A 26,214-nucleotide genomic window follows, 5' to 3' on the forward strand; every position below is an offset into this window, starting at 1 on the left:
GTTTTATTCACAGATAAAAATAAACAACACGGTAACTAAACGAAATCGAAAAGTGACTGCTCTGATGCTAACTTATAACATCGTTGGTTAAACGTCAAACAAAAAATTTGTCACACACAATAAATAAAATTCAGGCTGTAACTTCCAACAAATATAGCCTATGAAAGCCACGCCATAAAATACCTTTAAAAGGCGTAAGAAAAACGCTTGAGTGACTAACCAGCGATGTTATAGGTAAGTTAAGAATTCCATAAATGTGTGGTTGTCGATCTCATATATGGCAAGTAGGCTACCATCTTCCCTAGAAAACAGTATATAATAAAACCGCTGCTTTCAGATCCCCTGATAATGGAAATAGTGCTGAAACAGGCCTGTCGTGATTAAATAAACATCTGAAAATAGAAGCAGCGTTTTGGACTTAATACGTAAGGGTAAGATTATGTTTTTAAGACGTATTGCCCCACTTCGTTTTTTACATTTCTTTTGCTTGTGGGCCTCTCTTTATGTGTATAGAAGGTTTCTCATCTGCCAGCCCAACGCGTTGGGTTTCATTTCTTTAGCCTTACCTTGAAAGTACTCACGGAACAAGTTTTTAAATCGTACCACTGTAGCACGCTATGAGCAAAAAAAATGTAGGTGTTCTCATCTGTTTCGAAATAGAGGTCTGATTCTTGATTACCCTCTTAACATTCACAGAGCCTTTAAAGGCTAAATTTAAGTTGTGACTTCATTCTTTTTTGCACATCATAATATACGATTGCCCGCATCTCGTGGTCGTGCGGTAGCGTTCTCGCTTCCCACGCCCGGGTTCCCGGGTTCGATTCCCGGCGGGGTCAGAGATTTTCTCTGCCTCGTGATGGCTGGGTGTTGTGTGCTGTCCTTAGGTTAGTTAGGTTTAAGTAGTTCTAAGTTCTAGGGGACTTATGACCACAGCAGTTGAGTCCCATAGTGCTCAGAGCCATTTGAACCATAATATACGATACTCAAGGCGGATATTCCGTCGTAGACTTGTCCGAAACACCTGCTCACAAGCAGTCTCTTTCGTTTTACGCTTTCAGTTAAGTGATGTTCGTACACTAATGCAGGTTGATCTATGATTCGGATAAGAGTGATAAGTGTATCGCATAAAATGTCGTCAGAATAATTCCCAAAACAGTCGTCCATTATTTTATCAAGTGAAACACTTTTCGTGACCGATCGATTTTACTACATTGTCCACTTTTCCTTCCCATTTTCATATTTAGGGTTCCGTACCTCAGTCGGTAAAAATGGAAACGTTATAACATCACTTTGTTGTCCGTCTGTCTGTCTGTCTGAATGTGAAAAACCTTTTCTCGGAAACTACAGACGTATCACGTTGAAATTTTTGTCACATGCTGAGGTCATCGGTCCCTTGGTGACGTAACACACTGATGGTTCTAAGTCAATGCAGTCGGAAGACACAGCCGTCTATGTCACGTACTCGTATTTTGATACTCGCAAATTCAGTCGTGAAAACCTATAGGGTACTTCCCGTTGGACTAGAATCGTGAGATTTGCCAAGAAGTAAGGTTTCACAGTGCAACCAAAGAAAAGAAAATCTGAAAACTGTAAATTTGAAATTATATAACAAGAACGAATTTTTTGTTATTTCCTATCTCACTGTTTGTCTCTTGGTCCGTTAGCTAACACCCCTTCTTCTCAGGAACGGATGGACGTAACTAGTTCAAATTTATGTCATATACTAAGCTCGATAATAAACGAAAGCTTCTAAGTCATCTCAATCAAAAGATACGGCCATTTATATCACGTATTTTGATACTCGCAAACTCACTCACCAAATCCTAGCCAGCCGGTGTGGCCGAGCAGTTCTAGGCGCTTCAGTCTTGCTTCGGGCATGGATGTGTGTGATGTCCTTAGTTTAGTTAGGTTTAAGTAGTTCTAAGTTCTAGGGGATTGATGACCTCAGACTTTAAGTCCCATAGTGCTCAGAGCCATTTGAACCATTTGCTCAGAGCCACTTGAACCATTTTTGAAGCAAATCCTATGGGATACTTCCTGTTGAGCTAGAAAAATGTAATTTGACAGGAAGCAAGGTTTCACAGTACAAATAAAGGAAAAAATCCTAAATCTATTAATTTTTAATTATATCACATGAAAAAAATATTCTTTTGTCATTTATAATCCTACGTCAAACTTAAAATTAAAACAGTCAGTAGTTCTGCATTCAGACTGACTAGATCGCGAGAGTAAAAGTCAAACACCAGGCGAGGAATGAGTTTATTACTCATATGACGCATTTCGGTATTTAGCCATCATTAGATACCTAGGAGCGATTACTGCACGTGCATATAGCGTTCCAAGTTGCATATGAAACAAACATTCGCAGACTAGTCGGCAGTCCTGGACTATTTACTATTATCGCCAGATAATAGTCTTAATTGTGCGGTGACTTTCTTAGGATGAACAACATACCGCGACGTGACGCAGTTTTCAACAATAAGAGGGTCTCTTCAGCCGTTGCTCAGCATCAGTCTGAGACGAGGCGATTGACGAGCAATGTTAATGTATCCGTCAGCAAAATCTCTCGTAAACCGCGAAGTGTAGTAAGAATTCGGAGCAGCGGTAGAAGTCCGAAGGTACGCTATCGGCAAACATCTGAGTTCCGTCAAACGGTCACATCCAGAACACAGGCCTAAAATCGACTGCGTAAAATCACACAGGTATGTATTTGTAGTGTGTACGGAGATATTCAACACAGCAGCTATATTCAGAGTGATTTGATTTTCCACATCAGTCATCCTGATTGTTCGGCAGTGTCCTAAGGAAGTTTTTGCTGAAGGAGTGTGAATTTTTATAAGCCCTGTAATCACAGAAATAGGAATACTGCAAATTATACATTCGGTTATGAATTTTCCGTGCCAAGTGATCTCTGTATTCCCGCGTATAGACATTATTCGAGAAGTCGAGTGTATCACCATGGTGTCCGAAACACGCATTTTCCAAACACATATGGCTAGAAATAATACCACTAAGAATTTCTTACAATTATAGATGTATTTCAAACATTAAGTTGTAGCTTTGTCAGAAACTAATTTATCTTTTAAATCTTATCCAAGGAATGAAATGCGATTTGAAATTGCTGATTCTGCTTATGTATAATTAAATAAGGTGGTTCACCTTTTATCTTTGTGCCTCTGCAGTTTGTTCCCCCAGTCGCAGCAGAACACCACAGCCCATAGTTACCTAGCTTCTCGTCTCTCTAGAAATTATTATTACTATTATAATTTAGGGTGGGTCGCTGACGTGGTGCAAGTCTTTCTATAAGACGCCACTTCAGCGACTTGCGTTTTCATAACCAACCGGGTAAAGGGAAACTGCAGTTTAACGTGGAATCCGAACCACGTGTCGCTTCTGGCACCTGCTAACATCGTTGAGAGGTGAAGGCAAGGTTAAAACTCAACCTGAAAAATCCAAGGTCAGACAGAGATTCGATTCCGTGAGTCAAGCATTTTAAAGCTTTTTTTTCACCTCAGTTTGCTCGTCATTGTTCTACGTACTTGGTCTCGACAGACGTGAAATGACACACAGAGGACAGCCAGCCATCTAATCGACACGCTGAGCTACCGTACCGGGTAAAAGTAGCATGACGACGATTCGAAATACAGCTCCATGGTGAATGCGATTGTGATGTCCCAGCAGTACTCAATGAGCTACGATAGCTAGCACTGAATCGGTAGGTCGCTAGAATTCGACCTGTTAATATGTCTGCTTATCCCGCTGTCGACTTTCGTGATTAAATGGTACTGATACTTACAGTCGGCATTGTTTAATGCTATGTTTCATTTTGGTGATAGTAATTTGCAAACATAACATTTGCAGATGAACTTTTATGCCATTGGACACCCACTGACACAACACAACAAGTTTTAATAGTTCGCTCTGAGAAGTTTTTCGAGGCAGTGGCTGGCGAGTGTAGATGTTTCCATAGAAAAAATCGAAAATCTATATATGACTTGGAATTGATATTCGGTTAGTTTTCAATATTGTGTGCAAAGCGCATCTTCAGTGAACGTGTCGATAAATTTAAGTCATTTTAAATTCAATAACATAACTTTTCTGTGATCGTTAATTCCGATTGTTGCCTCTATTTTCGTTATGAGTGCGCAGAAGCACTGAACAGAGCATGGCCTACTAAAGTTGGCGAAATGATTCGCATATCTTTACGCCAAAATGACATCGAAAACCAACTTTGATTATTTTAATATAAGGAGAGGTTGCAACAGATGATCCATTTTACCAAAGTTTCCATGTTTTTTGTCGGTTCTTTCTTCGGCGTCCAGCGGATCCTTGTGCTATGGGTCCCGTGGGCGTGCTGCAGTCGCCCGATTGAAGTTATGCTTCTGCTACTTTCTCTAAAGTAGCGAATACAAAATTATTTATTTAGATCAAATTCGCAGAATATTTGATTCATTTATTGGACTGCATTATGGATTTCACAAAACGTTTACAGTGTGTTATTCATATAGAGTGCTCTGGTGTGGAAAGATGTGTGTATGTGTTAGTCTTATATGCACGTTGCGGAAGGTAAGTAGTGGGTGAAAGAAGTTAGTTTTTGTACCTTAAACATTTGTGAGAGAAACATCTACAAATTCTTCGCTGCTCCCCTCCATTGAGCACCGGTAGCGGAAGGTGGCATCAATCCTATAACTTGGGTTGTGACCTAAATACTAAGGTTATTTGGATTATTTCCACTTTATTTGGCTAGCACAGTATGAAAACATGTATTCCCACACTAAATAAGTTTGTTTTGTTTAATTCTTGTCCTGCAAATTGGTTGGCAGTAGTTAGTTTAGTGATGCAGTGATCGTAGGCGATCAGTATTTGTAAGTCGAACCTGAACTCTATGTTTTTAACAAAGTCCAAGAGTGATTATTATTATTATTATTATTATGTGAACTATTTCTTACCATTGAGAGTTAACAATAACACAGTTTTGAGTCACCAAGATCGCTGCGTTCCACCAACGACATGTTGGCCTGCAGTGAACTATTCTATGAAAATGAAATCAGCCTCTGTCTTACAGAACTACTTTATGCCGTAAGGAAACCTTCTTTCAAATTTTGTAACTACATTTTATCTTTTCTTGCTGGTAGCAACGGTTTACTCTCGAACATAAATTTAAAATAACTGATGTCCGTACTGCAGGGAAAGGATACATCACATAAGGCAATAAAGTAAAAGCAGCACTTACACAGTTACAGCTTTTACAGATTCCTAACAACTTAACACGCTCATCTGCTGGCATTAAAAGCTATTTGATTCAAATAACTCTTGTGGTCTGTCACCAGTCGTGGCCACTGGTGTGTGACAACACGATGCAATGAGGACTGTTACCCACGGGGAGCAGTTCTAAGCAGGCCCAGTTGAGAAGGTCACAGTGTCGCTGAATTCGTAGATTCCTGCCTTGGACTCGGCTTTAAAGCCAGAGGTATGTTGCAGATGTTTGCTTTTCAAAAAACGCTGAACAAAGTTGACTGATCCATCCAGTCTGTTATCCGAAGGAAAGAACGGCAGTCACTGTTTATTACGATGTGAGTCACACTCATCAACGAGTAGGAACGTCATTTGCTGCTGGGATAGTCTTTTCAAGATTATTGATTCTGCTGATCATGCAACACTGAAATAAAACTTGGGACTTTCCGTCCTATTACTTTAAACAGTGAAAATTTCGTCACTCCGTCGCACGGCAACCATAACACACTCAGCCCCACGTTTTAACTTTCCAGCGATGGAAGTCTTTACAACCTGCTAATAATGGGGTTTCGTACATCACCTGTGCTCTCTCCGACAATTCTTCAACCGGCACTGCGGACCTTGATTTGCCACAGACTCAACGTTTCCAGTCCTGTGGAGAGATAGCTTTAAATCCAGTCGTTCCTCAACACTAAGCGTTGTCAGTGGCGGATTATGCATGTGTCTTGTTGTGGGTTGGCAGGAGAGCCAACACCGTGTTACTAGAAGAAGCCGAAAGGCACGCGTTTTAGCTCACGCAGGCTGGCGTGAGGTCTGGAACAGGACAAGGAAATTAGACTTTAGAAAAAACGGACGTAGCTGGTGGAATACTTAACTTTAATCCATAAATGGTGAACGTCGCTCTTGACGGTACATTTTTCACAGTATCAATAGTAACTGGTAATGGCGCCTTGCTAGGCCGTAGCAAATGACGTAGCTGAAGGCTATGCTAACTATCGTCTTGGCAAATGAGAGCGTATTTTGTCAGTGAACCATCGCTAGCAAAGTCGGTTGAACAACTGGGGCGATTGCTAGGAAGTTTCTCTAGACCTGCCGTGTGGCGGCTCTCGGTCTGCAATCACTGATAGTGGCGACACGCGGATCCGACGTATACTAACGGACCGCAGCCGATTTAAAGGCTACCACCTAGCAAGTGTGGTGTCTGGCGGTGACACCACATTCCTCCACTGCAAATCGACGTACGGTTGTGGCATAAGGCTTCCGCCCGCCGTGGGGAGGACCCATGTTGACGTATGCGACGAGGCGGGGAGCCTAACAACAGGCGAGGCTGTCCCACCCGCACCCTGCCATTCGGACCGCGGGGAGCTAGGAAACGCCTGAAAACCTGCTCCAGGGTGCACGCCAACATGCGGTGTATGCGCCCGCAGAGAGACAGGAGGGGCCGAAGGGTCGACCTCCATCGGGCCGGGGCACCCGACGGGCGAAGACGACATATGGTCCGGAGCTGGCAAGAGTTCCATGTCGGAGGACAACTGGTCACGGGAAGCGATCGGCAGCGCGTGACCCAGGGAGGCGCCTGGCGGTTCCAGCGACGCGTCCACTGCGGGCGTCGCCGGCGGGAGAACAGGCGGCAGCGGCGGCGGTGGCGGCGGCGCGTCGCCAGGGGGCAAAATGGAAGGCAGCGTCGGTAATACCTGGGGCTGAGGCGAGCCAGTAGATGGGTCCCCAGGGCGCTGAACGGACGGCACCGTCACTGAAAGCAGACGGCGAGCGGCAGAGCCCATGCGACGACAGAGGCGCAGCTGGTTGAGATGCCGCCGCACTTCACCAGAGGCCCCCAAAACCAGATACATAGCGCGTCCGAGGCAGCGAAGAATGCGCCCTTAGAGCCAACGCCGTGAACCTCGATAGTGGCCATAGTAGACAACGTCGCCTGGAACAAAAGCAGGTGTCTGCCGCTGCACATGAACCTGATGCGGCGGATGTAGCAAAGACATCAAGGTTCGATGATGACGACCGTGGAGCAACTCAGCCGGCGAGCGACCATCTCGGGGCTGAGAGTGATACGAGGACAAAAAGAGCAGCAACGCGTCCTCCCGAGAATGCGACGCTTTCTGTGTCTGTGGAAGACCTTCAATGTAAAAGATAGCAGATAACGCTTGGATGGTGGCAGATGACGTCGTGGAAGACATCTGGACAACAAAAGGAAAATTACTGAATGAATCTACCACAACCAACCATCGAGCATTTCAGAATGGACCAGCAAAATCGATGTGTAAGCGTTGCCAAGGGGAAGTGGCTTTTGGCCATGCATAGAATTTCCACGGTGGCGCTGATTGTTGTTCGGCACACACCATGCAAGAAGTGCACATTTTCGTAATCGCGGCATCGATTCCGAACCAAGTACAGTGCTGACGAGCAAGTTGTTTCGTTCTCACTATACCCCAATGTCCTTGGTGGAGAAGCTGTAAGACAGGACTGTAACGAACGTGGTACCACGACCCGGGACTGATCATCATTATCAGAACGTGACAGCAAAACACCACGTCGTACAAAAAGTCTCTCCTGGTGAGCAAGAGATCGGCGAACTAACGGCTCCCCGATCCGTGACTTTGAGAAAAGGCCATTGCGTAGCAACAAAACGCAGAACGGTAGCAAGGACAGGATCGGCAGCTGTGGCTGTAGCTACACGACGAAAATCAATCGGAAACGATTCGACCACGTCATTGGTTTCCGAATCAATGAACGTGCAAGCAAGTTCGGAGGAATCGAATGCTCTATCCTCAGCAACAGGCAAACGGGACAACGCATCGGCGTTTCCGTGCTTAGCAGTGGACCGATACAAGATATCGTAGCGGTACTGCGAGAGGAAAATAGACCAGCGAATGAATTTCTGCGCTGTACGTGGAGGCACAGGCTTGGTCGGATGAAAAAGCGATGTCAAAGGTTTGTGGTTTGTGATGATGGTAAAGTGACGACCATACAAGAAATCATGAAACTTTGTAGCACCAAATACGAGAGCCAATGCTTGTTTCTCGATCTGTGAATAATTTCTTTGCGCAGACGAGAGCAATTTGGACGCAAAGGCAATAGGGCGATCGTGCGATCCATCTTTGTGCGCAAGCACAGCACCGATCCCTGAATCCGATGCATCCACCATCAACAAAAGGGGCTTTCGGCGATCGAATGGCGTAAGGCAAGTATTGGAAAGCAACGCCGATTTCAACTGGCGAAAGGCGCGTTCGTATTCCGTCGTCCAGACGAACGGAACACCTTTACGGCGTAAGCAATGAAGCGGAGCTGAAATGGAAGAAGCGTGCCGTATAGCGAGCAAAAATAACACATTTGTCCTTCCACAAGCGTGACCATTTTGTTGCAAGACCTGAAATAATGTTCTGAGATTGGCTAAATGTTCTTCTTCCGTCTTTCCAGAGATCACAATATCGTCCAGATAGTTTGCTGCAGTAGGGACCGACGCACGAACAGTTTGTAGATATTGCTGAAACAATGCAGGGGCGGATGCACACCCGAATGGCAGTCGTTTGAATCGATACAAACTAAGATGCGTGTTAACCACCAAAACGCGCTGGGAGTCTTCGTCCACCGGTATTTGCAAGTACGCATCTGCTAGGCCAACTTCGAAAAATATTTACCCGGGCACAGTTTGTCAAAAAGATCGCCTGGGCAGGGTAAAGGAAAGGTTGCAATCACTAGTTGCAGATTCACTGTTGCCTTGAAGTCCACACAAAGTCTCAATTTTCCGGAAGGTTTTGGCAAAATTACTAAGGGTGATGCCCAGAGAGAAGCCTGCACACGTTCAATTACACCTTGTGATTCCAAATCGTGTAATTATTTTTGCGACCTCATCACGCAATGCGTGGGGAACATTGCGCGCTCTGAAAAATTTCGGTTGCGCGTTTACTTTCATTTCCAAATGTGCTTTATAGTTCTTAGCGCAACCAAGGCCCGGTGCAGAAATGTCTGCAAATTCTTCACATAGACGAGAAACACTGTCTGAAAGCACAGTCTGGTTCACTGATAGGACCTGATTTATGATAGACAAGTTAAACAACTGAAATAAATGGAAACCAAACAAGTTCACCACTGAAGAAGAACGAAGGACGTAAAATGACACAAGTTTTGTTTGTCCTTTGTATGTTGTAAGAAGGCTGCACTGTCCTAACACAGGGATATCTTGACCAGAATAACTAGTTAACATTTGCGGCACGCAACGGAGGTGTGCCCAGCTGTTTGTACATGTCTTGATTGATCAGTGAAACTGCAGCTCCGGTATCGAGCTGGAATGGTATCACTTTGCCGTTAATGTCCAAGTCTACAAAAAGTTTATTGCCCTGCTGACGACAAGAGCGACTGTCTCGTGCAACGTGAACTGACACTGGCACATAATCACTTGGGACTTGACGGGATTTCCAGTGATGTCGACGCACACTATTTGTGGGACGAACACAGTCACTGTTAGAGAGAGTGGCACTGAGCGGAGTGGAATGAACTACATGAATTTCCATGGGTGAAGTTTCACGAGCCTGAGTATCCTTGGTTCGAATTCGGCGTGAAACAAAGGGCTTGGAATGGTTGTCAGTTTCCGATCTGAGCTTTTTCTAGCAAACACTCTGAACATGTCCTTTTTTATTACAGTAAAAGCAAATAGCCTGGCGTGATGGGCAATTCTCACGCGAATGTCTAGTAGCACACCGCGGGCATGATTTTAGCACTGCATTTGCCTGCCTACGCAGCACACGTGGCTGAGAGACTGGTGGCAGCGGCGCGGCCGGGCGCGAGGGCTGTTTACTGCTCCATGCAGCTCGCCCGGTGGGCCGGTTAACCTGACACACGGCTGGTGAAGTTTCAAATGATTCCCGAGCAAAGTCAAGTGTGTCCTGCCGATCCAATATGTCCATCAAGGGAGTCCACATTGACACTCAAAAGCACAATCCCTAGTAAGGCCTTGCAAGGTTGCAACCCACTCCCGATTAGTCTGACCTGCCGTACGTTTTGTACGAAAAAAGGTATACCTTTTCACAACTACATTGACTGATTCTTTGAAATATGAATCTAATGCAGACAATATTTCGTCGTAGGACAGAGCTGCTACGTCCCGTCGGGGAAATAATTTGACTACCACACGGTGCACGTGCACCCCTACTGAGGTCAACAAAACAGGCTGCCGCTCGTTACCTTGAATTCTGTAGGCGGCGAGATGGAATCCAAATTGGCGTGACCACTCCGTTCAGCTTTCCAGTGCAGCATCAAAAGGTCGAAAAGTTGGTGCAACAGCGTGTTGTGGCTTCATTAACAGTGGAGCGGCGGCTGCCGCATCGTCTTCCATTGCCCTTTGACCCTGGACGAGATGTCCATGGCATCCAGTAAGGCCTGCGTCTGCTGATTCTGTAAGCGATAAAATTCGGACGGTATATCTGGAGGTTGTGGCGAAGCCATTACACAAGTAAATCAGGGCAGTTTAAAGAAGAACGCGGTTTTGCCTCGTCGCCAATGTTGTGGGTTGGCAGGAGAGCCAACACCGTGTTACTAGACGAAGCCGAAAGGCACGAGTTTTAGCTCACGCAGGCTGGCGTGAGGTCTGGAACAGGACAAGGAAATTAGGCTTTAGAAAAAACGGATGTAGCTGGTGGAATACTTAACTTTAATCCATAAATGGTGAACTTCGCTCTTGACGGTATATTTTCCACAGTATCAATAGTAACTGGTAATGGCGCCTTCCTAGGTCATAGCAAATGACGTAGCTGAAGGCTATGCTAACTATCGTCTTGGCAAATGAGAACGTATTTTGTCAGTGAACCATCGCTAGCAAAGTCGGTTGTACAACTGGGGCGAGTGCTAGGAAGTCTCTCTAGACCTGCCGTGTGGCGGCTCTCGGTCTGCAATCACTGATAGTGGCGAAACGCGGGTCCGACGTATACTAACGGACCGCAGCCGATTTAAAGGCTACCACCTAGCAAGTGTGGTGTCTGGCGGTGACACCACATGTCTTGCTTCCAATATTAACCGAAACGCCATAACTGCCTCTCTGGTGCGTTTGCTTACGAATGCCGACGGTTTTCGTGGGACGCATTAGGCAACTGTGTTTCTCGTGTTTTCATGTTTTGTCATCACAATGTATGTACTAAAGGTTCATAATTACGTGTCAATCCAATTCTCGAGCTTTAGCTTGTCCTGCGATCTAGTGACGTCTGTTGGTACTATCACCGCAACAGGTCTCACAACTGTTATTTATGCGCAGTTAGACTTGATAAGTAACCCAGTAGGGGCTATATAAAATGATTGATTGCGTTGGGATAATGTTAATGTTCTAACAACATTCATTTTTGAAAAGAAAAAAACAGACATAAATTATGCTAAACAAGTTATTGATTGAATTCCGTAAACAAGTAACAGGTGGTTTAAGACTGCAATGGACAAGGATCGTGGGAGCAGAAGTGAATCAAGTACTTTGGCCCTAAAAATGTGGATAACTCAATCTGAATTGATGTGACGCAGAGCAGACTTTGATTGATCAAATCTACTGTAGTTTCTCGACATAGGTGCAACTGAGAGCAAGTTGCGATTGAGATCTGTACACCCTGACAATGCTGGAGCGGCAGTGCGTTACCCTGTTTGCTTCTGTAAGGTGTCAGGCAAATCCAACACCCTCCATGAAAACCCTGACATGATAATCAAATCCAGTAATATGTCACATAGCTCCAAATAAATCGTGAGATTAAATTAACCAAAGTAATACGAGTAACGAATGAGCAAATGGAATACCACAGAATAACACAAGAATGCCTAAATGCATGTCATACCTTTCCACCGTGAGACAGACGCAGTTCCGAGGGGAGAAACGAGAACAGAAGCCGAGAGCAGAAACGTGTCAAGGTGGAAGGTCCTACAATAAGGGACAGATGGACACCCACGTCTCCAGCTAACTGCTAGGACCACACCACCCGCAAGTTTGAGCGTGAGACTTTTTCGCGTATCTGTTACGTCAAGACCACCCCCTAGCCAAGGTTAAAAGCTAGAGCCCTCCAGAAAAACAGTATAGATCTTACGATAACACAAAAAGGGCTACACCACCCGCAAGTTTTAGCGTAAGACTTTTTCGCGTCTCTGTTACGTTAGGACCATCCCCCCCCCCCCCCACCGCTCCACCCCCCCCCCCCCCCGCCCCCCAGCCCATGTTAAAAGATAGAGCCCTCCAGAAGAACAGTATAGATCTTACGATAACGCTAAAAGGACCACACCAGCTGCAAGTTTTAGTGTGAGACTTTTTCGCTTCTCTGTTACGTTGCAAACTTTAAAAACATTGCCCCACCACGAAAAGTATAACGTTTCTCATTGGATAGACAGAATTTTTGTAGGCGGAGCTTAAGGTTAACACTGAGACCCTGACTGGTCAGATGAAAACACAGCCAGATAGTTTTTTTTTTTAAACCAACTTCGGTAAATTGTAGTAAGGAGAAGTTAGAGGAGAGATGTTTCCGAGAGGAAGAGCTGGGCGTAGCTGCGCTGGCCGCCGCCCCCCGACGAACACCGACAAGGTAATGAACGCACGCGATGCCGCATTTTTGAGCGCATAGGGCTTCACTCAGAACTGCAGAAGTCTCATCTGTTACATCCCCTTTTTGCGTAATACTAGTGTCGATCGTCAATTAAATCTCATGGTGTTCACATTTGCCACTTGAAGTAAAAATCTGAAACATGATGAGTTTTCTGTTATATAGTTATTGAGAAGCCACATCAGCCACTGTAATTTACGACAAGTTAGATAAGTAGTTAAAGATAATTGAGGGTCACTGTAGACCATTTTGATAGTTTTCTCTTTTGTGAAACTTAATTTAAACCTAGATTATAGATGTGATATGGCATAGGTCATCCTTCGATCCATTGTAGAACTTGGAAACCCACTCAGGGAATATTCGTTCACATTTTTGTTGAACGCAGTTGGTTTTTACCATCCTGTATCAAAACATTTCCTTTTATCAATAGTGCAATTTATAAACGATGTTTTCTGAGTAGAATAAAATTTCCAATGGTAAACTTAACTGCTTTTTCGACGTTATTTTACCAGCTAACTAAAAACAGGAAAGCCTTGAACCCCTTCCACTAAATTTAGTTAGTATTAAGATTCTTTTACAGGGAGTGCAGTGGAGCTGACGCTGAAATCATTAAGTCTTTGGTTATATCATCGCTAGTCTCACTGAACTCTTCTGAATTCTACATGTCATGTGTGGTCTGGCGTCTCCTTACCAGCAACAGGTCCCAGGTTCAAACTAGTCAATTCCCTAAAAAACACGCTCAGAGCGTCGTTGCGCGGAAGTGGTAAAGAGACACGATATAGAACAAACAGACACCACGCAGAATGTTTAGACTTCGTGTGGCGATGTAAATTGCAGCTGGCGAGATGTGTGGGGCGGAGGTAAGACGTGGAGGCAGCACCTGTGAAACGATCGCGGCCACGAAAGAAATGCAAAAATCTCATGGTCTAGCGATCAGGCAGACGGATCGCAATTTACTCTCTACCAGAGCCCTGATATCACGGTAGATTTCAGTGTGTGACACACCCGTTCACTGGGCATACCAAGGGCCAGGCTCACTTATACGACAGAGCGCACAATAATACCAAACGTCAAGATTGGTAAACCAAAAACGAGTAAGTGTGCCCTTGGCAAACGAGCAGCCCGAGACGTTTGAAGTGACACTACCGGTACAGTAAGAATTTCACCACAGGCTCCCCAGTCTAAACTACTCGCAAGTGAAGTCAGCCTCAGGACAGGTCCCAAGTACGAACCACACATGCCAGAGCTTCGACCAGAAGTGCCTAGAGACCAAAGTCCCGCACCCGAGTCCTTCACATCATCTCAGAAAAAAATCCATTTTCCCGCAAAGTGCACGAACGACACCGTCTTCACCCAGTCTCGAGCCAATCACAGAGCTCTAGAGGCGCGAAATCTCCCCTCCTGCACGACAGCATAAACTCATGTCGAATCAGCGCAAGAGTTAAGAAACCTGTGTCTCTGAAAAAAAAAGAAACCGCCAATTACTTGGCTTTTTTAAGTTTTCACAGAAGGGGAAGAAGATTTCCTCCGAAATCGTGTCGCTTCCCACGGCGACAAGCGAACAGACACAATCTTAAAGATCTTTATCTACATCTCTTGAGCGTTGGAGCTTGTTAGTCCTACCTATGAGGTGTAATAAAGATTCTGTCTCTAAACGTTTCTCAGACGCCGGATTTTCTTATACAACCGAGGTGGCCAGCCTATGTTGTTTACTGGCCTATTTGCACTTTTCAACGAACGCGAAAACTTGTGAATTTTTATTATGCAAGGCTCTGCACACAATGCCCAGTTTACGGCTCCACTGTGTAGACGTGTTTTTCAGTCTGTCGCCCCCAGCCCAGGCTTCTGCTAGCACCGCGGCACGTAGCTCGGAATTGTTCTGCTGGAGGCCTGTCTCAACGACGGCCTGCCCTGTCTGCCCTGTACGGCTGTGGGCCTGTGCGGCAAGATTTACTAAGGGATGGGCTCGCTGCCAGTTGCTTTCAACTCCCAACATGCCATTTATACGAACCATAAATATACCTCATGCTTTTAGTGCCCTACCAGGCTCCATCAATGTCTGCTCAGGCCGTTAACTTTCTAGAGTCTCGCTCAAGTTGCTTCAGGTTGTAATAAAATATTTAATATTTTTCCGTATGCGCAGAATAGGTGAGAGAATAACTTGTCCTTTCTCACACTGAATATAATACGATTTATTTTGTTCGTTAGACATTCAATTCCCAATTAATTCTTTGCTTGTTTGACCTGGATGTTACGATCTGGATTTAAAGCTAATTGAAAACTGCTAAGTTTTAGATGCTTTTTTAACATGTGAACAGGTATTTAAACACTCATTTGCAACTCTTTTGGTAACTTATTACGCTTTCCAGTAACCGAAAAAAAATATAATACTGGGTTCAGAGTCGAGTAATATTTTTGATGGGCAATGCTTTCGTCTTTGACTATTAGCTTTACATAAAAAATCGCCATACATGTTTATATGCGACATCCATAAATACTGTACAAAAACACATATTATCAATTAGTACAAATACATCTGGAGTTTGTACGGTGGTAGGTTTTTCTAACATTTCCATATGTGTTTGACGCAACTGTCATATTCAAGCAGAGCTATAGCTCCTTCTTCTGGCACTTTTTGGGTTTCTTGCGATCGTTTGTTCTCACGTGAGTCAGATGTCACTTGATTGTTCGAATGCCTCTCGACACTGCATCAGACTCAGCTGCGTACCGGAAGATCTCAGATTCGTTCAAATGCGAATATCGTTTGCCCAGCGCTAATTAGCAGGAGTAAGATGTGTATTCTAGGGCCCAAGTCATGATTATTATGCTGGTAAATTAATATTTCTGAGTTTAGAGTTTCTTAAATTAATTTGTGACTTAAAAATGCTCTGTTAGTTTCCTAAACTTTTTATTTATGACGCAGAGATTTTGATAGTCTTCATAGTTAATGCTAGTTTTTTAAAGCACCAACTTAAGTGTTATAACTCGAACGTTATATGTCCTCCGGCTCTGATAGTAATTTTTTTTTTAACCGTTACATAAACCAGAGCAACGATTCTGATACAAAGAATATATTAATACTTTATTGAATATCATTTTTCTTCACCAGTACCCATATAAATTTCTGCAATACAACAGGAATCGTCTGAATCTAAATACAAGTGCATAGGGCCGCGCGCGGTAGCCGCGCGGTTAGGTTATTTTAGATTAAGTAGTGTGTAAGCTTAAGGACCGATGACCTGTGTGCAAGTGCATGTGTTTCCTTTCATCACCGTGTTGTAGATTTAGTTAATGAGTTGATTTTTCTCAGAATGGATTCTTCACTCTGTGACAGGTACGCGCTGTTATGAAACTGCACTTCTCTAGTGCAGATAGATTTTAAGATCGTATGGAAAAAATTAGTCGAGGAAGTGTAAGAGTAGGCCTGATAATCGTTTATAATAATAATAATAAAAATAATAGTGATAATAAATAGCGTATAATAAACACACCGAAAAGCAATTTCTACAAATTAAAAACAACGGATGGGTTTTTAAAATTTTGGTCAGTCGAAGAAAATGGGCAGAGGAAAGAATCAACAGAAGTATACGAACTGCCCGGAATAGTTTTGCTAAAAGTATTTAGAATGTTCTGTTCTAAAAAACCGCGAATATGTTCGCAGAATCGTTTCTAATAATAATAATAATAAAAATAATAGTGATAATAAATAGCGTATAATAAACACACCGAAAAGCAATTTCTACAAATTAAAAACAACGGATGGGTTTTTAAAATTTTGGTCAGTCGAAGAAAATGGGCAGAGGAAAGAATCAACAGAAGTATACGAACTGCCCGGAATAGTTTTGCTAAAAGTATTTAGAATGTTCTGTTCTAAAAAACCGCGAATATGTTCGCATGCCAGCATCTTATAGGCGTAGGCCAGAATATTCAGATAATGTATCCTAAAATGCTAATACTGTGTGTTCCGTATTCCCATATAAATACTACTTTCCAAATATGGGTACTTCCATCATTTGTGCATGACAGGATTTGCGTATGCGTATACTGCTTTATGTACAGTCATTTTTGATAACGGTGTTGAAGCGTACCTTCTCTTCTATATTTTATATTGATCTGAAAATTGATTTATGATTTTTCGACTGTTAAGAACGAAAATATTTTGCGTGAAATTTTTGTATTCACAAGTAGTCACACAAAAAAGTTACACTTCAAAAGCGATGGAACTGAGAATAAAAGAAAAGGAAACTGCGAATAAAAGTTACTTCAAAATGATTTTAAAGAATAAATATTGCATCGCGAACTGTTATTTGAATCAGGCCGATGTTCAGTGTTGGCTCCCGTCGTTGTCTTGTGCATCTGACCGCGTAAGCTATTGAAATACTCATATAATGAAATGATAATTAAAACACAACCGTATTTCGTTTCGTAAGAAAGCAAGTTCTTTGTGATGAATAAGAAAATGTATAACGACAGTGCACGACTGGTGCACGACCGTTTTAGCCGCTAAATAGCCCGATTCAAACTTTTAAAGAGGCTGATAATTTTTTAAATTGGTGGAAAAGAAATCTTCACTCTGCTAAAGGATATGAGTTTCTTGAATAAATATTTTCAAACACATTTAGGTACAAATATCGTTATTATTAAAGTAATTTTGTACACTAGACTTACACATGAACAGTCGGGGCGCCAAGCGAAAGAATAATTTTAAAAAATTGACACTCAGAAAAATGGAATTACTTAAATATGATGACATACTAAATTCCTTGACTGTGGGTAAATAACACCAAGTCTTTGGCACACAGTATCTTATTGATACTGAATTCTCTGTTTACATACAGTTTTATTCGTATCATTTCTGTTGCATGAACTCAATTAAAAATTTGAGTCAATGTAGTCTGCCACTGCTCTGACAATAGATTTGAAATACAAAGTAATATCAGAAGCTGTAGGATCTTTCGATAGTATTCTGTGATCCATAAATCGGTGAAAAAATATAGAAAGGCCTGACCACAGCCACTCTGCAGAGCGGTTAACGGTTAAGCATGGGCGAGGTCCGCAAATGCCAAAGTCATGCTAAACGTCCGTAAGTGCTGAGTCAATGTAACGACGATTTCACAAACGTTATTGAAGGGAGATCGTTCATATTGTGAGCGAACAGCTGTTTTCATATGTTCGGTGCATTGTCGACTTGTGCTGATCCGGAGCTCACCATTCAAGTAAATATGTGGGCCATATTTCAGATACACTACTAGCCGTTAAAATTGCTACCCCACGAAGATGACGTGCTACAGACTCGAAATTTAACCGACAGGAAGAAGATGCTGTGATATACATTCCTGCTCGTGTTGGTCGAGATCCAATGACTGTTAGCAGAATACGGAATCGGTGGGTTCAGGAGGATAATACGGAACGCCGTGCTGGATCCCAACGGTCTCGTGTCACTAGCAGTCGAGATGACAGGCATCTTATCCGCATGGCTGTAACAGATCGTGCAGCCACGTCTCGATCCCTGAGTCAACACATGTGGACGTTTGCAAGACAACGACCATCTGCACGAACGGTTCGACGACGCGTGCAGAAGCATGGATTATCAGATCGGAGATCATGGGTGCAGTTACCCTTGACGCTGCATCACAGACAGGAGCGCCTGCGATGGTGTACTCAACGACGAACCTGGGTGCACGAATGGTAAAACGTCTTTTTTTCGGATGAATGCAGGCTCTGTTTACAGCATCATGATGGTCGCATCCGTGTTTGGCGACATCGCGGTGAACGCACATTGGAAGCGTGTATTCGTCATCGCCATACTGGTGTATCACCCGGCGTGATGGTATGGGTGCCATTGGTTATACGTCTCGGTCACCTCTTGTTGGCACTGACGGCACTTTGAACAGTGGACGTTACATTTCAGATGCGTTACAACCCGTGGCTCTACCCTTCATTCGATCCCAGCGAAACCCTACATTTCAGCAGGATAATGCAGGACCGCATATTGCAGGTCCTGTACGGGCCTTTCTGGATACATAAAATGTTCGACTGCTGCCCTGGCCAACACATTCTCCAAATCTCACACCAATTGAAAACGTCTGGTCAATGGTGGCAGAGAAACTGTCTCGTCACATTCCATGTAGGCTTTCATGGCCGGTGTCTTCAGCAATAAACACTTCCGGGCTAAGTTGCCGTGGTCGATCTGTAGATCTTCTTCTCCCTGACGTTTCGTTCTCAACTACGGAGAACATCTTCGGAGGTGAGTCAACGACTGGCTTCTAGGAGCTGGGGCCGCCGCTTATATGGATATCGTAGAGGGCGCCACCGCACGTCACGTGTCGTCGATGTGCAGCAAACTCTGGCTATCGTCTGTTCTCTCGATTGCAGGCAATCGATTGTCACCTGATTGATGCAACGTCGACCGCCATATATTATCCATTTTTAATCCTTCTTCTTTACGATTAAAATTGTATTGATGTTTGTGGATTTCAATTGCCTCTCTATACATACGTGTATAATAATGCGTCGTCCTCGCTAGCACGCTTGTTTCACCAAATTTTATTTCGTGATCTCCATCCTTAAAAACATGTTCCGCTACTGCCGATTTGTCGATATGTCCCAAGCGACAGTTTCTTTTGTGCTCCGTCAACCGTGTATTGATGCTTCTTTTTGTAGTTCCTATGCAAACCCTGCCACAACTGCACGGAATTTTATATACCCCTGGGGTGGCTAGGGGGTGACGAGCATCTTTTGTTGATCTTAGGCATTCACTAATTTTCTTAGTAGGTCTGAAAATGGTCTCTACGTGAGGTATATAAAATTCCGTGCAGTTGTGACAGGGTTTACATAGGAACTACAAAAAGAAGCATCAATACACGGTTGACGGAGCACAAAAGAAACTGTCGCTTGGGACATATCGACAAATCGGCAGTAGCGGAACATGTTTTTAAGGATGGAGATCACGACATAAAATTTGGTGAAACAAGCGTGCTAACGAGGACGTCGCATTATTATACACGTATGTATAGAGAGGCAATTGAAATCCACAAACATCAATACAATTTTAATCGTAAAGAAGAAGGATTAAAATTGGATAAGATATGGCGGTCGACGTTGCATCAATCAGGTGACAATCAATTGCCTGCAATCGAGAGAACAGACGAGAGCCAGAGATAGCTGCACATCGACGCCACGTGACGTGCGGTGGCGCCCTCTACGATATCCATATAAGCGGCGGCCCCAGCTCCTAGCAGCCAGTCGTTGACTCACCTCGGAAGATGTTCTCCGTAGTTGAGAACGAAACGTCAGGGAGAAGAAGTTCTACAGATCGACCACGGCAACTTAGCCCGGAAGTGTTTATTGATGTCTCGTCACAATACGCCAGTCACTACTCTTGACGAACTGTGGTATCCTGTTGAAGCTGCATGGGCAACTGTACATGTACACGCCATCCAAGCTCTGTTTGACTCAATGCCCAGGCCTATGAAGGCCGTTATTACGGCCAGAGGTGGTTGTTCTGGGTACTGATTTCTCAGGTTCTACGCACCCAAATTGCGTGAAAATGTAATCATATGTCAGTTCTAGTATAATACATTTGTCCAATGAATACCCGTTTATCATCTGCATTTCTTCTTGGTGTAGCAATTTTAATGGACAGTAGTGTGTTACCTTGAAACTGGCTGGATGATTATCTCCAACTGGGGCTCGAACTCAAAATATTTTGTTTTTCAAGCAATGATACCACATACTCGGATTCCTCCTTCCTGTTAACCACTTGAAATTTGTAAATTTTTTATAGGCACTCATACACACACATTATATATATATATATATATATATATATATAATGGGATTACTGAATGATAACACCAAGTCAATCAAATCTCGTTTCTTCTTCATTCGACAGCCACTCATAAAATTTATTATGGTTTGAGTTCTTTGCATGCGTATTGGCTGCAGCCAGTAAAACAAGTCAATGTTGGCGAGTACTTTGAGACTCTATGCTAATCCTGAAAATGTTCAACGTGACTGCTGTATTTCATGTTCTTTAGTGAATAGGAGTTACGCTTACAAAATGAGGTCTTACTTCATCACTGCACGTAATTTTCATACGTGACAGGTCACAATTACACTTACACATTCGCTGGGATATTAGGAATGATTATGAAGTTGTATTCATCGAAAAAGAGTGTTTCAAGCCCCGCTTATATTCTTCTGATTACATCAGTCGAAACGATGTCAGAGCGATGTAATGTCAGAGCGATAAATATATATATATATATATATATATATATATATATATATATATATATACAGGGTGTTTCAAAAATGACCGGTATATTTGAAACGGCAATACAAACTAAACGAGCAGCGATAGAAATACACCGTTTGTTGCAATATGCTTGGGACAACAGTACATTTTCAGGCAGACAAACTTCCGAAATTACAGTAGTTACAATTTTCAACAACAGATGGCGCTGCGGTCTGGGAAACTCTATAGTACGATATTTTCCACATATCCACCATGCGTAGCAATAATATGGCGTAGTCTCTGAATGAAATTACCCGAAACCTTTGACAACGTGTCTGGCGGAATGGCTTCACATGCAGATGAGATGTACTGCTTCAGCTGTTCAATTGTTTCTGGATTCTGGCGGTACACCTGGTCTTTCAAGTGTCCCCACAGAAAGAAGTCACAGGGGTTCATGTCTGGCGAATAGGGAGGCCAATCCACGCCGCCTCCTGTATGTTTCGGATAGCCCAAAGCAATCACACGATCATCGAAATATTCATTCAGGAAATTAAAGACGTCGGCCGTGCGATGTGGCCGGGCACCATCTTGCATAAACCACGAGGTGTTCGGAGAATCGTCTAAGGCAGTTTGTACCCCCACAAATTCACGAAGAATGTCCAGATAGCGTGATGCAGTAATCGTTTCGGATCTGAAAAATGGGCCAATGATTCCTTTGGAAGAAATGGCGGCCCAGACCAGTACTTTTTGAGGATGCAGGGACGATGGGACTGCAACATGGGGATTTTCGGTTCCCCATATGCGCCAGTTCTGTTTATTGACGAAGCCGTCCAGGTAAAAATAAGCTTCGTCCGTAAACCAAATGCTGCCCACATGCATATCGCCGTCATCAATCCTGTGCACTATATCGTTAGCGAATGTCTCTCGTGCAGCAATGGTAGCGGCGCTGAGAGGTTGCCACGTTTGAATTTTGTGTGGATAGAGGTGTAAACTCTGGCGCATGAGACGATACGTGGACGTTGGCGTCATTTGGACCGCAGCTGCAACACGGCGAACGGAAACCCAAGGCCGCTGTTGGATCACCTGCTGCACTAGCTGCGCGTTGCCCTCTGTGGTTGCCGTACGTGGTCGCCCAACTTTCCAGCACGTTCATCCGTCACGTTCCCAGTCCGTTGAAATATTTCAAACAGATCCTTTATTGTATCGCTTTTCGGTCCTTTGGTTACATTAAACCTCCATTGAAAACTTCGTCTTGTTGCAACAACACTGTGTTCTAGGCGGTGGAATTCCAACACCAGAAAAATCCTCTGTTCTAAGGAATAAACCATGTTGTCCACAGCACACTTGACCGTTGTGAACAGCACATGCTTACAGCAGAAAGACGACGTACAGGATGGCGCACCCACAGACTGCGTTGTCTGTATCTTTCACATCACTTGCAGCGCCATCTGTTGTTGAAAATTGTAACTACTGTAATTTCGAAAGTTTGTCCGCCTGAAAATGTACTGTTGTCCCAAGCATATTGCAACAAACTGTGTATTTCTATCGCTGCTCGTTTAGTTTTTATTGCCGTTCCAAATATACCGGTCATTTTTGAAACACCCTATATATATATATATATATATATATATATATATATATATATATATATATATATATATATATATATATATATATATATGGAGTATAATTCGACGGACCACTTGGAGTATAATTCCCACAGAGCATGAAAATCAGCACATAAGGGAACCCCACACAACTCCAGTAATAATATTAAATAAGTAAGAGATTTTGACCCAAGTTTGAAAATTTACTAGCTCTGACATTGTTTTGTTTGATGTATTCAGAAGTAGGGAAACCTTCCATGGCTCAACGAAGAATGTAAGCGGGGCTTGAAACGTTTTTTTTTTTTTTTTTAAATGAATGCAAGTTTAAATCACTCCTAATATCTCAGGGAAATCTTTAATTGGAGTTGTGACCTGTCATGTACGGAGATCACGTGCAATGATGATGTAAGCCCCCATTTTGTAAGCGTAACGCCTTTTCATAACTGAACATGAAACGAAGTAGTCACGCTGAAAATATTCAGAGCCCGAATAGAGTGTCAAAGTACTCGCCAACACTGACTTGCCTTACTGCCTGCTGTATGCATGTAAAACATTCAAAGCATTGTAAATTTATGTATAGCCGTGGAATGAAGATCAAACGAGAGAGCTTTTCATTGACTTTGTATTATCCTTGAGTAATCCCACAAGAATGTGCAATATCGAGATTACAGACGTCCTTCACCGGAACACTTGGAGTATTATTCCACAGAGCATGAAAATCAGTACGTATGGTAACCCCACGCAATTCCCGTAATAATAATGTTGCCGGCCGCGGTGGCCGAGCGGTTCTAGGCACTTCAGTGTGGAACCTCTGCGACTGCTACGGTCGCAGGTTCGAATCCTGCCTCGGACATGGATGTGTGTGATGTCCTTAGGTTAGTTAGGTTTAAGTAGTTCTAAGTTCTAGGGGACTGATGACCTCAGACGTTAAGTCTCATAGAGCTCAGAGCCATTTGAACCAATAATAATGTTAAGCAAGTGGGAATTAACGTCCGCCATAGCCTACACTCACGGATGAATAAGAAATGAAGCACCAATATTAATCCCTGAACACGATCACTTACTTTATTATTGTCTTATTTTTCCCTATGTAAATGGGAATAATAACATATTTTCACTTTTGGAAATATGTGGTAAGGTCTTATGGAACCAAACTACTTAGGTCATCGGTCCCTAAACCTACGCACTACTTAATCTAACTTAAACTAACTCATACTATGGACAACACACTCACCCGCGCCCGAGGGAGGACTCGAGCCTCCGACGAGGAAGCCGCACGGACCGTGACAAGGCGCCTGTGACCGAGCGGCTACCCCGCGCTGCTTTTCACATTTTTAGGAGAAAGATGATTGAGCTTTTGTGAAAGGATCTCACTACAACAACAATACCTTTGTTTTAATGATTGCCACCGCACTCACAGCTCATATCCATGGTACTGCCTCTCCTGTTTCACGATAATACTAAACGAGTTGACCTTCTTTGAACTTGTTCGACGTCCTTCGTCAATCCTATCTCGTAAGGAACCCATACCGTGATTACGAAAAGCATAAGGATTCTTCTGTTTATCCAGTGTTTTTGTTTCAATATTTACTTACTTTCCGTGCGCGTTATAGTAAAACATTTTACCTGAGATTATCGGACAACAAAGAATTACCCGTAGAGAAATCGTTATAAGTATCATTTAATACTTTGTAATTCCGCATTTGAAATTGATAACCGTCTGGATTCAGTTAGGAAGTGAGTCCACAGGGCTGTGCAGGTACGTCCACTCGTTGAGGCTTTGCTCGCACAGTTACACCAATTTGCGAGGATACTGATGTCGACGTTTTAACCACTGTTCCAGCATGTTCCACAGATTTCCTATGGGGTTCAAGTCAGGTGACTTAGCAGACCAATCGAGATGTAATAGAGTGGGGGAGTATTCAGAAAACCGGTCACATATTCTTCCAGACCGAAGAACTTTGCTGCTGCCGTCTTTATGTGCCAGTCTGAACAATCGCCTCTTGGAAGTTCACTGACTTGTTCATTGCATACAGTTCACGTCGGAGCGTTGTCTTACTAGCAGGTTGGTGTGGACCTTCATGCACTATCTACAACAACTCATATCAGATCTGGACATTATTTTATTCAGACTCCACGTGCAAACGCGTCTCCAGACCCTCCCACTCAGGATCTTTTTCCGACCACAATTTCGACGTCATGTTTCGTGGCCAATTGTTTTACACCACTGCTCGTAAACACGTTCAACAGTCCGCGGCGATCAAACACCGACAAATCCAGCAACTTCTCACACCGTATGGCCATAGGCACGGCCAAACACAACTACCCTTTTTTGCCACTCTCTCATGTCCTTACATTTACCCATGTTTCCATACAATGTCCGCTTGAGACGTAAATGTCTCCCTGATTGTTAATGACGTAGAGACAGTGCGCGCCCGGTTAAGCATGTGACTCGATCGCAATGCCATCTGTAAAGGGCTAACGATTTTTTCGTGCGTGCGTTGAGCTTATTAAAACAACCTACTTAAACTAAAATCGGAAGCAGATGTCCAACACAAAGTAGGCGAAAAAGGTTTATTTTCAGATGGTATTAACGAAACACTTCGCTCTACTGCTTGGCGGTGGTGTAAAATTTCAAGTGGGCCGAATATCGCAACGCCCAAGCTGGTTGTCACTTGATACGTCCGTCCGCAACAGCTGAAAGTAGTACCACGGTCTCACGTGTTCGTAACATAGAAACAATATACACGACCTTGCAGCGCACGAGGAAAGCCGCGGCACTACGTTGAATCGCCTGCTGCTGGTTTGTAGCGTATTCGAATATGTTACTTTAGGCTACTCTGCTTCCAGATGATACATACCATGAAATCAGTTTGACCGAAATCCTTCAGTTGTGTAATGTTTATTCACTGCTAAGTTTTTTTTCCTGGTTTTCTGAAAAAAATGTTTTGGTGAACAAGACGATTTCATAAATACCAAGGTCACTAGCAAGCGGCAGAAAATGCCACCAGCGAATCAGCTACGTTAGATAGGTTGCAGGAACGCAGGGGCAAAAGAGCAGTCTCCTAGTTCTGACAGACAACTTTCCTTATGAGGAAAACCGGACGGTCTGTGACGGTATCTGGTAACTGCAAGTACGTAACTTCAAGACTACACGTTACACGTGCAGCTGAATCAACGAATATAGCTGATACCCAGACCCGACGTCTTCGAAACGCGTGGGTAAGTGTCTTTCTTCCGGCGAAGCACAATTGTAAGATAAGTATATTCGGCGCACACCTGAGGTAGAATGAGAGTAAATTGGGGGAACACAAGGTAGTGAGATTATTAATTAACTAAAGATAGAAGATTAGGGACCACGTAGCAGACAAATGGAATCTAAATATACCATGATGGGCGAAGCAAGAAGGTCCTAAAAGAGCAGTCCTCATCGAAACAAGGGGAAATAAAAATAAAAACAATTTTGTGGAAAAGGAAGAGGAAGTGATTGGTGAGTTGAAACGTATAATACCGTTATAAGAATCTGACAGAGCACTGAAAGCTAAACCCAAGCAAGTCG

This window comes from Schistocerca piceifrons, chromosome 2 (assembly GCF_021461385.2).
Source record: "Schistocerca piceifrons isolate TAMUIC-IGC-003096 chromosome 2, iqSchPice1.1, whole genome shotgun sequence".
In the NCBI taxonomy this organism is placed as follows: domain Eukaryota; kingdom Metazoa; phylum Arthropoda; class Insecta; order Orthoptera; family Acrididae; genus Schistocerca; species Schistocerca piceifrons.